The sequence below is a fragment of the Heterodontus francisci genome, chromosome 7 (assembly GCF_036365525.1).
Source record: "Heterodontus francisci isolate sHetFra1 chromosome 7, sHetFra1.hap1, whole genome shotgun sequence".
NCBI classification, from domain to species: Eukaryota; Metazoa; Chordata; class Chondrichthyes; order Heterodontiformes; family Heterodontidae; genus Heterodontus; species Heterodontus francisci.
This window is the reverse complement of record NC_090377.1, coordinates 60,455,081-60,469,253: the sequence shown is the minus strand read 5'-3', so window position 1 is coordinate 60,469,253 and position 14,173 is coordinate 60,455,081. Positions and strand designations below refer to the sequence as shown.

At 48.2% G+C, this 14,173-nt stretch overlaps 1 protein-coding gene and 1 pseudogene across 1 annotated transcript in view; both read right to left on the bottom strand.

Moving 5' to 3' along the window:
• wdsub1 (WD repeat, sterile alpha motif and U-box domain containing 1) overlaps positions 1-14,173 on the bottom strand; it is a 95,219-nt gene that overhangs the window by 15,900 nt on the left and 65,146 nt on the right. The gene's annotated exons all lie outside the window — the stretch shown is intronic.
• On the bottom strand, positions 5,959-6,086 carry LOC137372458 (U2 spliceosomal RNA; annotated as a pseudogene).

Genomic DNA, 14,173 nt, shown 5'->3' with positions numbered 1-14,173 from the left:
ATAGGCCCAAGAAGAAGAGAAGATGCTCCTTCCAGTTTTTGGCACACACCCCGCCCCTTCCGAACCATATCCCCTGCACCTTCAGGTAGTCTGACCTGACGGTGAAGTGCACAAAGAATTGGTTAGCCCAGTTCCAAAGAACATGTCCTCACTCTTGCCGCGATTTACTTTGGTTCCCGAGGCCAGTTTGAACTGGTCGCAGATGCTCATCAGCCTGCAAATGGACAGCGGATCCAAGCAGAAGACGGCGATGTCATCTATGTACAGGGAGGTTCTGACCTGACTGCCCCTCTTATACTGCATCCTTCCTCATGGACTCAGCCAAAGATTCGATACAGCAAACAAACCAGACAGGGGACAGAGGACAGCCCTGCCTGACACCAGATTTGATCAGCAAACTCTCTGATTCCCACCCATTAACTGAGACTGCACTACTGCTGTTTGTGTAGCACAGTTTGATCCAACTGCAGATTCCCTCCCCAAACCCCATTGTGGAGAGCACGTCCATCATGTAGGTGTGTGATATCCTGTCAAAAGCCTTCTCCTGGTCCAAGGTGATGAGGCAGGTGACCAGTCCCCTGCCCTGCACAAAGGCGATCGTATCCCTGAAATAAAAGCAAAATACTACAGATGCTGGAAATCTGAAATATAAACAAGAAATGCTGAAAATACTCAGCAGTTCTGGCAGCATCTGTGGACAGAGAAGCAGAGTTAACGTTTCAGGTCAGTCACCCTTCATCAGAACTTAGCGAGGCTATCAGAGATCTTCCTACTGGATACAGTACTTTTTTTTCTCCAAAATATACTTTATTCATAAAAATCTGTAAAATATACATCACAAAACATTTCAAAAAGCACCAAGTTGACAATACAAAGCGTGTAAAGGAGATTAGTTTCCTTCAATACAGGAGTGAGTTGTCCCACAACCCTTCCATTCCATTTTAGATGCCATGTACATTTTGCAGCAAACCCATATTTTTTGGATACAGCCCAAGGGGCTTTCCATGGATCCAGCCCCTCAGTTCAAACCTTGGTGGGGGGACCTTACACAGTGGTCTTTCCCCACTGAGCCTTTACCGCAGCTGCCCCAAGCTTTAGTGCGTCCCTCAGCACGTAGCCCGGGACCTGTCTGCAACACTCTGTCGTGGACAACTCTTGGCCCTGGAAGACCAGCAAGTCTCGGGCAGACCAAAGAGCGTTTTTCACCGAATTGATGGTCCTCCAGCAGCAGTTGATGTTTATCTCTGTGTGTTTCCCTGGGAACAGCCCATTGAGCACAGACTCCTGTGTTACAGAGCTGCTTGAATGAACCTCGACAAAAACCGCTGCATCTCTTTCCACACCTGCTTTGCAAAGACACATTCCAGAAGGAGGTGGGCAACCATCTCTTCCCCACCACAGCCACCTCGAGTGCAATGTGTGGAGGGGGTGAGACTCCGGGCATGCAGGAAGGATCTGACAAGGGGGGGCTCTTCTCACCACCAGCCAAGCTACATCTTGGTGCTTGCTTGAAAGTTCTGGTGATGAGGCATTCTGCCAAATGACTTTGGCGGTCTGCTCGGGGAACCATACGACAGGATCCACCATCTCCTTTTCCCGTAGGGCCTTGAGGACATTCCGTGCAGACCACTGGCTGATGGATTGGTGGTCAAAGGTGTTTTTCCACTGAAACTTTTCCACGAAGGACAGGTGGTATGGCACGATCCAACTGGCTGGAGCGTTCTGCGGCAATGTGACCAGGCCCATCCTTCGCAACACTGGGGACAGATACAACCTCAGCACGTAGTGACACTTGGTGTTTGCGTAGTGGAGCTCTACGAACAGCTTGATGCAGCCGCAAACGAAGGTGGTCATCAGGATGAGGGCGACGGTGGGTACATTTTTCCCGCCCTTATCCAGAGGTTTGAACATCGTGTCCCTCCGGACCCGGTCCATTTTGGATCCCCAGATGAAGTAGAAAATGGCTCGGGTGACCGCCACGGCACAGGAGTGGGGTATGGGCCAGACCTGCGCCACGTACAGCAACAACGTGAGCGCCTCGCACCTGATGACCAGGTTCTTACCCACAATGGAGAGAGATCGCTGCCCCCACATGCCCAACTTTTGTCGTACCTTGGCTACTCGCTCCTCCCATGTTTTGGTGCACGCCCCGGCCCTTCCGAACCATATCCCCAGCACCTTCAGGTAATCTGACCTGACGGTGAAGGGGACAAAGGATCGGTCAGCCCAGTTGCCAAAGAACATGGCCTCGCTCTTGCCGTGGTTAACTTTGGCTCCCGAGGCCAGTTCGAACTGGTCGCAGATGCTCATCAGTCTGCGCACGGACAGCGGATCCGAGCAGAAGACGGCGACGTCATCCATGTACAGGGAGGTTTTGACCCGAGTGCCTCCGCTGCCTGGGATTGTCACCCCTCTTATGCTCGCATCCTTCCTAATAGACTCAGCAAAGGGTTCAATACAGCAAACAAACAAGACCGGGGACAGAGGACAGCCCTGTCTGACTCCAGATTTGATCGGGAAACTTTCAGATTCCCACCCGTTGATTGAGACTGCGCTACTGATGTTTGCATAGAGCAGTTGGATCCAATTGCAGATTCCCTCCCCAAACCCCATTTTGGAAAGCACATCCATCATGTAGGTGTGCGATATCCTGTCAAAAGCCTTCTCCTGGTCCAGGCTGATGAGGCAGGTGTCCACCCTCCTGTCCCGTACGTAGGCGATCGTATCCCTGAGTAGCGCGAGACTATCAGAGATCTTCCTGCCGGGTACAGTACAGGTCTGATCGGGGTGAATCACCAACTCCAGAGCAGACTTGACTCGACTGGCTATGACTTTGGACAGAATCTTGTAATCAACATTAAGCAGTGAGATGGGCCGCCAATTTCTGATTTCTGCCCTCTCCCCCTTCTGCTTGTAAATGAGGGTGATGATGCCTTTCCTCATGGATTCTGACATGCTGCCGGCCAGGAGCATACTCTCGTATACTTCCAGCAGGTCCGGGCCGACCCAGTCCCACAGGGCCGAGTACAACTCGACCGGTAAGCCGTCGCTCCCGGGAGTTTTACTCGTCTCGAAAGACTCGACAGCCTTTGTCAGCTCGTCCAGAGTTAGCGGCTTGTCCAGTCCCTCCCTCCTGCTGTCATCTAAGACTTCTGTGATAGATGACAGGAAGGACTGGGAGGCTCTGCTGTCTGTGGGCTTCGCGTCATACAGCCCAGCATAAAAGGATTTGCTGATCCTGAGTATGTCGGGCTGCGACGACGTTACCGAGCCATCTTCTTCCTTCAGGCTGCTGATAACAGAGCTCTCTCTGTGTACCTTTTGGAAGAAGTAACGCGAGCACGTCTGATCCTGCTCGATGGAGCGGACTCTGGACCGGAAGATGATCTTGGAGGCCTCCTTGGCAAAGAGCGAGGCCTGCTGGCTCTTCACCTCTTGGAGGTCCTCCTTGACCTCGACCCCCATTGACTGCAACCGGAGTAGATTTTGCATAATTTTCTGGAGTCGGGACAGTTCCCTCTGTCTCTCTCTCGCCTTCTGAACACCTTTGTGGATGAAGAACCTCTTGATGTTCTCCTTAATCGCTTCCCACCAGTGAACTGGAGACTCAAAGAGGGGTTTCACGGTCCTCCAACCTTTGTAATCCCTTTTGAGTTCCTCAACGTTCTCTGGGGTCAGCAGTGTCGCATTGAGCTTCCACGTCCCTCTGCCAACCCGCTGGTTGTCCTGTAAGTGACAGTCGGCCAGTAAGAGGCAGTGGTCGGAGAAGAACACCGGCTTGACGTCGGTGGATCCGACCGTGACAGCACGGGACACAAACAGGAAGTCAATCCTGGAACGGGCAGACCCGTCCGATCTTGACCATGTGTATCTGCGCTGCGCTCCGTCTGCAGGTTTGCTGAAGACGTCGTGCAGTTTGGCATCTTTAACTGTTTCTATTAGGAATCTGGACGTAGCGTCCAGTTTGCTATCGTCACTGCCGGATCGTCCAGCCGCATCGATGATGCAGTTGAAGTCACCGCCTAGGATGACCGGCCTGGACGTCGCCAGCAGCAGTGGGAGCTGCTGGAAGACGGTCAGCCGCTCGCTGCGTTGTACCGGGGCGTACGCGTTGATCAACCGGAGCGGAGCGTTGTTGTACATCACGTCTGCTACGAGGAGGCAGCCGCCCACCACCTCCTTAACTTCGGAGATGGTGAAGTTACCTCCCCGCAGCAGAATACCCAGGCCGGAGGAACGGCAGTCATTACCCCCCGACCAGATCGATGGCCCGTGGGACCACCATCGCGACCACTGCCTGTAGGTGCTGAGGTGTGGTATTCCACACTCCTGCAGAAACAGTAGGTCAGCTTTGACCTTGGCAAGGTAATCCAAGGTTGAAACACATCGCGTAGTAGATTTAATGCTACGCACATTAATGGAAGCAATTCTTACACCCATTTTTTACTAAAAATTAGTTGTTGCTTCCCATACAATTTGTCCTCGCTAGTCCCAGTCCTTCGGGATGTTCCTGCATACCCATCGTGTGCGCAAGCAGTTTCACGTTGGTTGGGCTCAGAAACCCCTCCTGATTTTTCATGCAGGGTTTGTGCCGCTCGGGTGACATCGGGGGGGTCTTGTAGGCAGAGAGCATTGGGTTGTCCTCAGCGGCTTCCATCTGTTCCTCCTCGAAAACATCACAGCTCCCGGTCTCCCGGAGCTCAGGTGCGCCAGACGTGTCTTTGCTCCCGCTGTCCCGGAGCTGAGATGCGTTGGCCACGTCGTTACGTGTGGGGCATTGGGGTTGGGCCACGCCGGGCCCATCACAGCCTCCAGTGCCCGGGGGCTGGGATGCTTTATCATCCATCTCGGAGTTCTGCCGCCTCTTTAGAAGGGGCTGTCGTTCCAGCATTTCCCCATCCAGTGAAGAGTTGTTGTTGCAGTCTGATTCAGAAGAGAGCCTCCTCTTGCCACTGGTTTGGGTGGTGGCTTTGGGATGTTTTTTCTTTGTGGTTTTCCTCCGGACCACTTGCCACTGACCTGTTTGTCCATCTGCTGCCTCCTCCTCCATTGATTCTGTCTGTGGAGGAGGGGTTTCCGGGCGCTGGGTAGGTGCTGGGTCGTTGGTTTCAGCCGCCTCCCCTTCCTTCTCAGGTTGAAGTTCCGCACTGCGGAGAAGGTTGCTGGTCTCCTTTCGAACAGCGGACGCCTTCGTCGAACCTTCTCCCGGCCTTTCCTTGGACCTTGCCGCCTGTGCATAGCTGAGGCAACGTTTGGGGCAGGTCTTGTAGAGATGGCCTGCCGCACCGCACAAGTTGCAACACTTAGTCTGCTTACAGTCCTTGGTCTGATGGCCTTCCTCCTTGCAGTTCTTGCAGACAACCGTGCTGCAGTTGGCTGCCATGTGACCAGATTTGCCACAGGTGCGGCAAACTCTGGGCTGCCCAGCGTAGACCAAGAAGCCTCGACTTCCCCCGATAGCGAAGCTGGAGGGAGGGTGGATGATGGCTCCACTGGGATCTACCTTCAAGGTCACCTTGACCTGCCGCTTGCTGGTCCAGATCCCAAAGGGGTCCTTGACATCAGTGCTGCTGCCGGCCACCTCGACGTACCTGGCGAGAAAGGTGAGTACATCCACCACCGGAACATGGGGGTTGTAGAGGTGAATCGTCACCACCCGGTCCCGTTGTGACGGAAGCGTGAAGAGCGGCTCCGCTGTGAGGATCGACAGTGGCGCCCGGTCCCCTTTCTCCTTGAACGCCTTCAGGAACTTGATGCATCCCGCCACGTTCCGGAACGTCACGTCGAAGTGTCCACTGCTGGGCAAGTCCTGCAGGCAGAAGATGTCCGTAGTGTGGAATCCACAGCAATCAATGAGGATTTTCTTAATGAAGAAGGTACGGTCAACCAGTGCATCTCTTTCCTTGTCCTTCATCACCACCCAACCGGTGTTACGCACTCCCTGGCTTGAAGCTCTAGAATGGGTTACAGCCATTTTACTCAAAACCTACCTGGGACAGGATCAAAGTCTCTCCCCTGCCAGCTAAGTATTAAACTGATCAGAACAGATACTACACTTGATCTTAGCCAAAAGGCCAAGAAGCCACAGGTTTTTTTTATTTTATTTTCAAAATATACTTTATTCATAAAAATCTGTAAAAATTACATTGCCAAACAGTTTCCAAACAGCACCAAAAAATACAAACATTGCAAGGGAGATCAGTTTCCTTCAATACTGTCATGTGTTTCTTCCCAACCCTTCCGTTTCACAATTGTCATGTCAATTACAGTTTTACATTTACAGCAATTGAGAATATTAACGATACAGTTCGAGGGGTTTCCCATTGATCCAGCCCCTCAGTCCAGCTTGGTGGGGGAACCTTACACTGTGGTCTTTCCCCATTGAGCCTTTGCTGCGGCTGCCCCAAGCTTTAGTGCGTCCCTCAGCACGTAGTCCTGGACCTTGGAATGTGCCAGTCTGCAACATTCGGCGGTGGACAACTCTTTGCGCTGGAAGACCAGCAAGTTTCGGGCAGACCAAAGGGCGTCTTTCACCGAATTGATAGTCCTCCAGCAGCAGTTGATGTTTGTCTCGGTGTGCGTCCCTGGGAACAGCCCGTAGAGCACAGACTCCTGTGTTACAGAGCTACTTGGGATGAACCTTGACAAAAACCACTGCATCTCTTTCCACACCTGCTTTGCAAAGGCACATTCCAGGAGGAGGTGGGCGACCGTCTCTTCCCCACCACAGCCAACGCGGGGGCACTGTGCGGAGGGGGCGAGACTTCGGGTGTGCATGAAGGATCTGACGGGGAGGGCCCTTCTCACCACCAGCCAAGCTACGTCTTGGTGCTTGTTTGAAAGTTCTGGTGATGAGGCATTCCGCCAAATGACTTTGACGGTCTGCTCGGGGAACCATCCGACAGGATCCACCGTTTCCTTTTCCCGTAGGGCCTTGAGGACATTCCGTGCAGACCACTGCCTGATGGACCGGTGGTCAAAGGTGTTTTTCCGCAGAAACTGCTCCACGAAGGATAGGTGGTACGACGCCGCCCAACTGCATGGTGCGTTCCGCGGCAATGTGACCAGGCCCATCCTTTGCAACACCGGGGACAGATAGAAGCCACAGGTTTTTTTTTTTATTTCCAAAATATACTTTATTCATAAAAATCTGTAAAAATTACATTGCCAAACAGTTTCCAAACAGCACCAAAAAATACAAACATTGCAAGCGAGATCAGTTTCCTTCAATACTGTCATGAGTTTCTTCCCAACCCTTCCGTTTCACAATTGTCATGTCAATTACAGTTTTACATTTACAGCAATTGAGAATATTAACGATACAGTTCGAGGGGTTTCCCATGGATCCAGCCCCTCAGTCTAGCTTGGTGGGGGAACCTTACACTGGGATAGAAGCCACAGGTACTATGTGGTAAGGATGATACTGAGCAACAAAGTCAGCTCACCAACCCCCCCCCCCCGCCACCCCATAACTCGACAACAGACCGCTGATGCACTTCAATGTGAATGTGAGTGGTATGCCACCAAAAAAGTCGCACAAATTTGCATATGCTGATTACCTGGCCCTGGCAATGCAAGCAACCACCTTTGATGATATTGAGTCCACTTTGAACAGCAACCCAACACCATAGAGGAACATTTCCAGCAATGGAAGCTCAAGCTGCAACCCCACAAAACAAGAGTCTTGATAACAGGAACACTAAGCACACCCTGAAAGTGACCTTCTGCACTAACACTGTGTGCCATAGCCCATTCAAACCCATTGCAAAGTGAAGCTGGACTGCAACCTAAACTTCCACGACCACCTGAAGATGATAGCTGCCAAGACAATGACAAGAGTCAACCGGGTTTAGAAGCTAGCAAACACAAGCTGGGGAGTATCAGCATTAGTGCTTTGGACATCAACGATGGCTCAAGTGTACGCTCTAGCTGAGTACTGTGCACTGCAGCCACACTCAACTTGATGATGTCCAATGCAGTGTATTACTGAAACCCTTCAATCAACCCAGACACCCTAGCTGCCCATGCTGTTGTTGCATCGCTCCCCAATCCATCTGCCACAATGCCATAACCCTTCAGGAAATCCAGCGAATTGAAGAAAACAAACGTAACCCCATCCACCACGACTTCAACAATGTCCCTCACCACTGTCTGAAGTTGCGCGAGACCTTTTGGACCCATGTGTCTAACCTTCAACAATGCAACAACAACCCTGATGAAGCTTGGAAGCCGAATGGAGTGCACTGTAAGTCACAATCACAAACACAAACTTGGTGAAAGACTTGACACAGAAGATCCCTGGCTTCGCTCTTCCACGAAGCTTGTGTACAACCCTAAACTGCATCTACGCAAACTATGGCAGATGCGGATATCTGATGCGCAAATGGAAAATTAAAAACTCTCCAGTGTGTGACTGTGGTCACCCAGAATAGACCATAGAACATACAACATCTCAATACCCGATTCACAAATACAACGGAGGCATCACAGCGATCCACTCACGACCCGTGATGCAATTATCGGGCCTAACCACCTAAATGCAAAATTAGTTGTTGATGTGCGTCTACATCAGCCACAAAAAAGAAAGACAATGACTGCTATCCAACTGAGTACCTTGCAAGACCACTTCATAGGTCAGACCAAATAGGAGCGACAGATTTCCTTTCCTCAGGTTATTCAGACAATATTTAGCATAAACAAAGTCAGTACTTAAAAGCTCTACTTCTATTTTTCCAGTTTTAGCATTAGCTCACAATGTATAACTTGTTTGTAATAGCTCTATAATTCAAAAAAATTGTAACATATTGCCAGAGGGCCGATTTTAAGTTTAATGTTTAACAAACCTGTTGGCATTTTCTGAGGATGTAACTAGCAGAAGACATAAAGGAGAACCGGTGGATATAGTTTATTTAGATTTTCAGAAAGCTTTCGATAAGGTCCCACACAAGAAGTAAACAAAATTAGAGCACATAGGATTGGGGGGGGGGGGGGGGGTGGGGGGAATATACTGGCATTGAATAAGAATTGGTTAATGGACAGAAAACAGAGAGTAGGAATAAATGGGTCACTTTCAGGTTGGCAGGCTGTGACTAGTGGGGTACTGCAAGGACCAGTGCTTGGGCCCCAGCTATTCATAAGCTATATCAATGATTTGGATGTGGAGATTAAATGGAATATTTCCAAGTTTGCAGATGACACAAAACTAAGTGGAAGTGTGAGTTCTGAGGACAATGCAAAGACGCTTCAAGGGGATTTTGAGGCTAGGCGAGTGGGTAAAAAAATCAGCAGATGGACTACAATGTAGAGAAATGTGAGGTTATCCACTTTGGTCGGAAAAACAGAGTATTCCTAAAATGGAGAGAGGCTGGGAAGCGTTGAATTTCAAAGGAAGTTGGGTGTCCTTGTTCATGAGTCACTGGAAGCTAACATGCAGGCAATTAAGGCAAATGGTATGTTGGCCTTCATTACAAGAGGATGAGAGTATAGGAGTAAAGATGTCTTACTGCAATTGTATATAGCCTTGGTGAGACGGCATCTGGAGTATTGTGTGTAGATTTGGAGAGAAGCAGCGGGAGAGGAGAACATTCAAAAAGCGTGCCAGAACCTCAGGGATTTGGAGAGAAAGAGCAGGAGAGCAGCGGGAGGTTCAGAGGCAGATCAAAAATCGAAAAGTGGCCTCACAATCAAGAGAGAGTGCGGGGAAACAGAAAGTTGGTCATGGTGAGTATACCGGTAAGCTTTTAATTTAATCTAAGTTAATCAAATATAAAATAAGACTTGATTGATTAATTAGTATAACTAAAAACTAAGGCATATTTTATAATTTGCCATATGGGCCAGCAGGGAGGGTATTGGGTCAAATTAGAAACTGGGTAATTAAAAAATTTTCAATCGTGGTAGTGTAACATTAAGTGTCATAATAAGAATGCAAACACAGAACAGGACTAGAAGTAGTAATTACAAATGATTAAATTAAAAGTACCTGTTTAAACAATTTAAATCATAGCATCAAAACATCCAAATATTTAACATTCAAATTAATTAATTAAGTAGAACAGAGATGGCTGGGCAGGCGATGTATTGCAGCTGTACTATGTGGGAGCTGGTGGACGCAGGTGCAATCCGCGGTGGCCACATCTGCAGCAAGTGTTGGCTGCTCAAGGACCTTCGGCTCAGAGTTGATGAGCTGGAATCTTAGCTGCGGACACTGCGACATCAGGGAGGGGGAGTGTTACCTGGACACTGTGTTTCAGGAGACAGTCACGCCCCTTAGATTAACTGCAACAAATCTGGACCGTGGTCAGGGACAGGAGGGTGCGATTGCCAGTGAGACAGAATTTAGCTTTGGAGGCACCTCAGCCAGTGTCCTTATCCGACAGGTACGAAGTTCTTGCTCCCGGTGTAGAAGAGGGCACAGACAGCAGGGAGGATGAGCGAACTGACCACAGCACCGTGGTTCAGAGCGCCATTCAAGTGGGGGTAGAAAAGGAAAATGTTGTAGTAATAGGGGATAGTATTGTTAGGGGAATAGATATTGTTCTCTGCAGCGAAGACAGGGAGTCCTGAAGGCTGTGTTGCCTATCTGGTGCCAAGGTTAAGGACATCTCTTCTGGGCTGGAGAGGAACTTGGAGTGGGAGGGGAAGGATCCAGTTCTTGTGGTCCGTAGGTACCAATGACATAGGTAGGACTAGGAAAGAGGTTCTGCTGAGGGACTACAAGCAGCTCAGGCTAAATTAAAAAGCAAAACCTCAAAGGTAATAATCTCCGGATTACTACCTGAGCCACGTGTAAATTGGCATAGGGTAAATAAGATTAGAGAGGTAAACGCGTCGCTCAAAGATTGGCGTGGAAGAAACGGGTTCCGATTCACAGGGCACTGGCACCAGTACTGGGGAAGGAGAGAGCTGTTCCGCTGGGATGGGCTCCATTTGAACCATGCTGGGACCAGCGTCCTGGCGAATCATATAACTAGAGTTGTAGATAGGACTTTAAAGTAATTAGTGTGGGGGAGGGTTCAATTGAAGGGAGGTTTAAAAAATCAAAAACAAAAGAGCAGAGGTGCAGGGTAGTAAAGAGGCGAACGGTGTGACAGGAAGGGACAGAACATATAAGCAGAGGAGTGCAGCAGAAATTGGAACCAGAATAAGTAATAATGGTAAAAAGTCAAAGCTTAAGGCTCTTTATCTGAATGCACGCAGCATTTGTAACAAGATAGATGAGTTGACGGCACGAATAGAAATAAATGAATATGACTTGATAGCTATTACAGAGATGTGGTTGCAGGGTGACCAAGACTGGAAATTCAATATTCAAGGGTATTCGACGTTCTGGGAAAATAGGCAAAAATGAAATGGAGTGGGGTAGCTTTGTTAATAAAGGAAGGTATCAGTGCAGTGGTGAGTAGTGATATAGGTGCACTAAATCTTGATGTGGAATCAGTTTGGGTGGAAATAAGGAATAGCAAGGGGAAGAAGTCACAGCTGGGAGTTGTCTCTAGGCCCCCGAAGAGTTGCCTCACTGTAGGACAAAGTATAAATTGGGAAATAATGGAGGTGTGTAAGAAGGGCGCTACAATTGTCATGGGTGATTTTAATCTGCATATTGACTGGACAAATCAGATGGGCAGAGGTAACATGGAAGACGAATTTGTAGAGTGCATCAGGGATTGTTACTTAGAGCAACGCGTTGCACAACCTACTCGGGAACAGGCTATTTTAGATCTAGTAATGTGTAATGACGTAGGATTAACAAGAAAGATCGTAGTTAAGGATCCTCTAGGGGGTAGCGATCACAACACGGTAGAATTTCAAATTCATTTTGAGGACGAGCAACTCGGGTCTCAAACCAGTGTCCTCAACTTAAACAAGGGCAATTACAGAGGTATGAAGAAAGAGTTGTCTAAAGCGGGCTGGGAAAATAGACTAAGGGGAAGGTCAGTGGCAGACATTTAAGCAGATATTTCGTAACGCTCAGCAAAAATTTATCCCGGTCAAAAAGGAGGACTCGATGAGAAGGATGAACCACGCGTGGTTAACAAAGGCAGTCAAGGAGAGTATCCAATCTAAAACTAAGGCATACAAAGCAGCGAAAACTAGTGGTAGACCAGAGGATTGGGAATTTTTTTTTTAGGAACCAGCAGCAGATGACTAAAAAGCTAATAAAGAGGGAGGAAATTGATTATGAAAGTAAATTGGCAAGAAATATAAAACAAACAAGAGAGTAGCTAAAGTGAGCGTGGGACCCTTGGAGGATGAGACTGGTGAATTGATAACGGAGAACAGGGAAATGGCAGATAATTTAAACCAATATTTTGCATCAGTCTTCATGGTGGAGGACACTATAAACATCCCACAGATATCAAATAAACAAGGAGTAATGGGAGGAAAAATCTTGGAGTAGTCTCTATCACGAGGGACAAAGTATTTGACAAACAAATGGAACTAAAGGCAGACAAGTCGCCAGGACTGTATAGCCTGCATCCAAGGGGTTTAAAGGAAGTGGCAGCAGAGATAGTGGAAGCATTGGTCGAAATGTTCTAGAACTCACTGGATTCCAGGAGGGTCCCAGCGGATTGGAAAACCGTTAATGTGACGCCCCCGTTCAAGGGAAGGAGACAAAAAACAGGAAACTATAGGCCAGTCAGCCTAACATCGGTCATTGGGAAAATGCTAGAGTCCATCATCAAGGAAGAAACAGCAGGACATTTACAAAAGCTTAACACAATCAAAGAGAGTCAACATGGTTTTCTGAAAGGGAAATCATGTTTGACAAATTTGCTAGAGTTCTTTGAGGATACAAGCAGAGCTGATAAAGGGGATCCAGTAGATATAGTGCATTTGGATTTCCAGAAAGCATTCGACAAGGTGCCACATGAAAGATTATTGCACAAGATAGGAGCTCATGGTATTGGGGGTAATGTATTAGCATGGATTGAGGATTGGTTAACTCACAGACGACAGAGTGTCGGGATTAACGGGTCTTTTCAGGTTGGAAAGATGTAACGAGTGGAGTGTCACAAGGATCAGTCCTAGGACCTCAATTGTTCACCATCTATATTAATGACTTGGAGGGGGGGGCAGAGTGTAATATATACAAATTTGCTGACGATACAAAAATAGGTGGGAGGGCATGTTGTGATGAGAACATAAGGAATTTGCAAGGGGAGTGAGTGGGCAAAAACTTGGCAGATGGAATTTAATGTAGGTAAGCGAGAAGTCATGCACTTTACTAAGAAGAATCAAATGGCAGACTATTATTTAAATGGAGAGAGACTCCAAAAAAGTGGAGTACAGAGGGATCTGGGTGTTCCTGTGCATGAAACACAAAAAGTTAGCATACTGGTGCAGCAAGTAATGAAGAAGGCAAATGGAATTTTGGCCTTTATTGCTCGGGGGTTGGAGTTTAAAAATAGGGAAGTCTTGTTACAACTGTACAGGTTGTTCGTGAGGCCGCACCTGGAGTACAGTTACAGTTTTGGTCCCCGTATTTAAGAAAGGATATACTGGCACTGGAGGCAGTTCAAAAGAGATTCACTTGGCTGATTCCTGGGCTGAAGGGGTTAACTTATCAAGAACGGCTAAACAGGTTAGGTCTTTATTCATTAGAGTTTAGAAGAACAAGGGGTGATCTTATTGAAACGTACAAGATTCTGAGGGTAGATGTTGAGGGGTGATCATATTGAAACGTACAAGATTCTGAAGGGGCTTGACAGGGTAGATGTTGAGACGATGTTTCCACTAGTGGGGGAAATCTCGAACTAGGGGACATAATTACAGAATAAGAGGACACATTTAAAACAGAGATGCGAAGGAATTTCTTCTCTCAAAGGCTAGTGAATGTCTGGAATTCTATACCCCAGAGAGTTGCGGAGGCTCCATCACTGCAAGTATTCAAAGAGGAGGTAGATAGATTTTTGAAATGTCGGGGAGTTGAGGGCTATGAAGAGCTAGCACGAAACAGGAGTTGAGGTCTGGAGCAGATCAGATATGATCTTATCGAAAGGTGGGGCAGGTTTGAGGGGCCGAATGGCCTACTCCCACTCCCATTTCTTAAGTTCTTATGTTTTGGTCTCCTTACCTAAGGAAAGATATACCTGTCATAGAGGGAGTGCAACAACTGTTCACCAAACTAATTCCTGGGATGGAGGGATTGTCCTATGAGGAAAGATTAAAT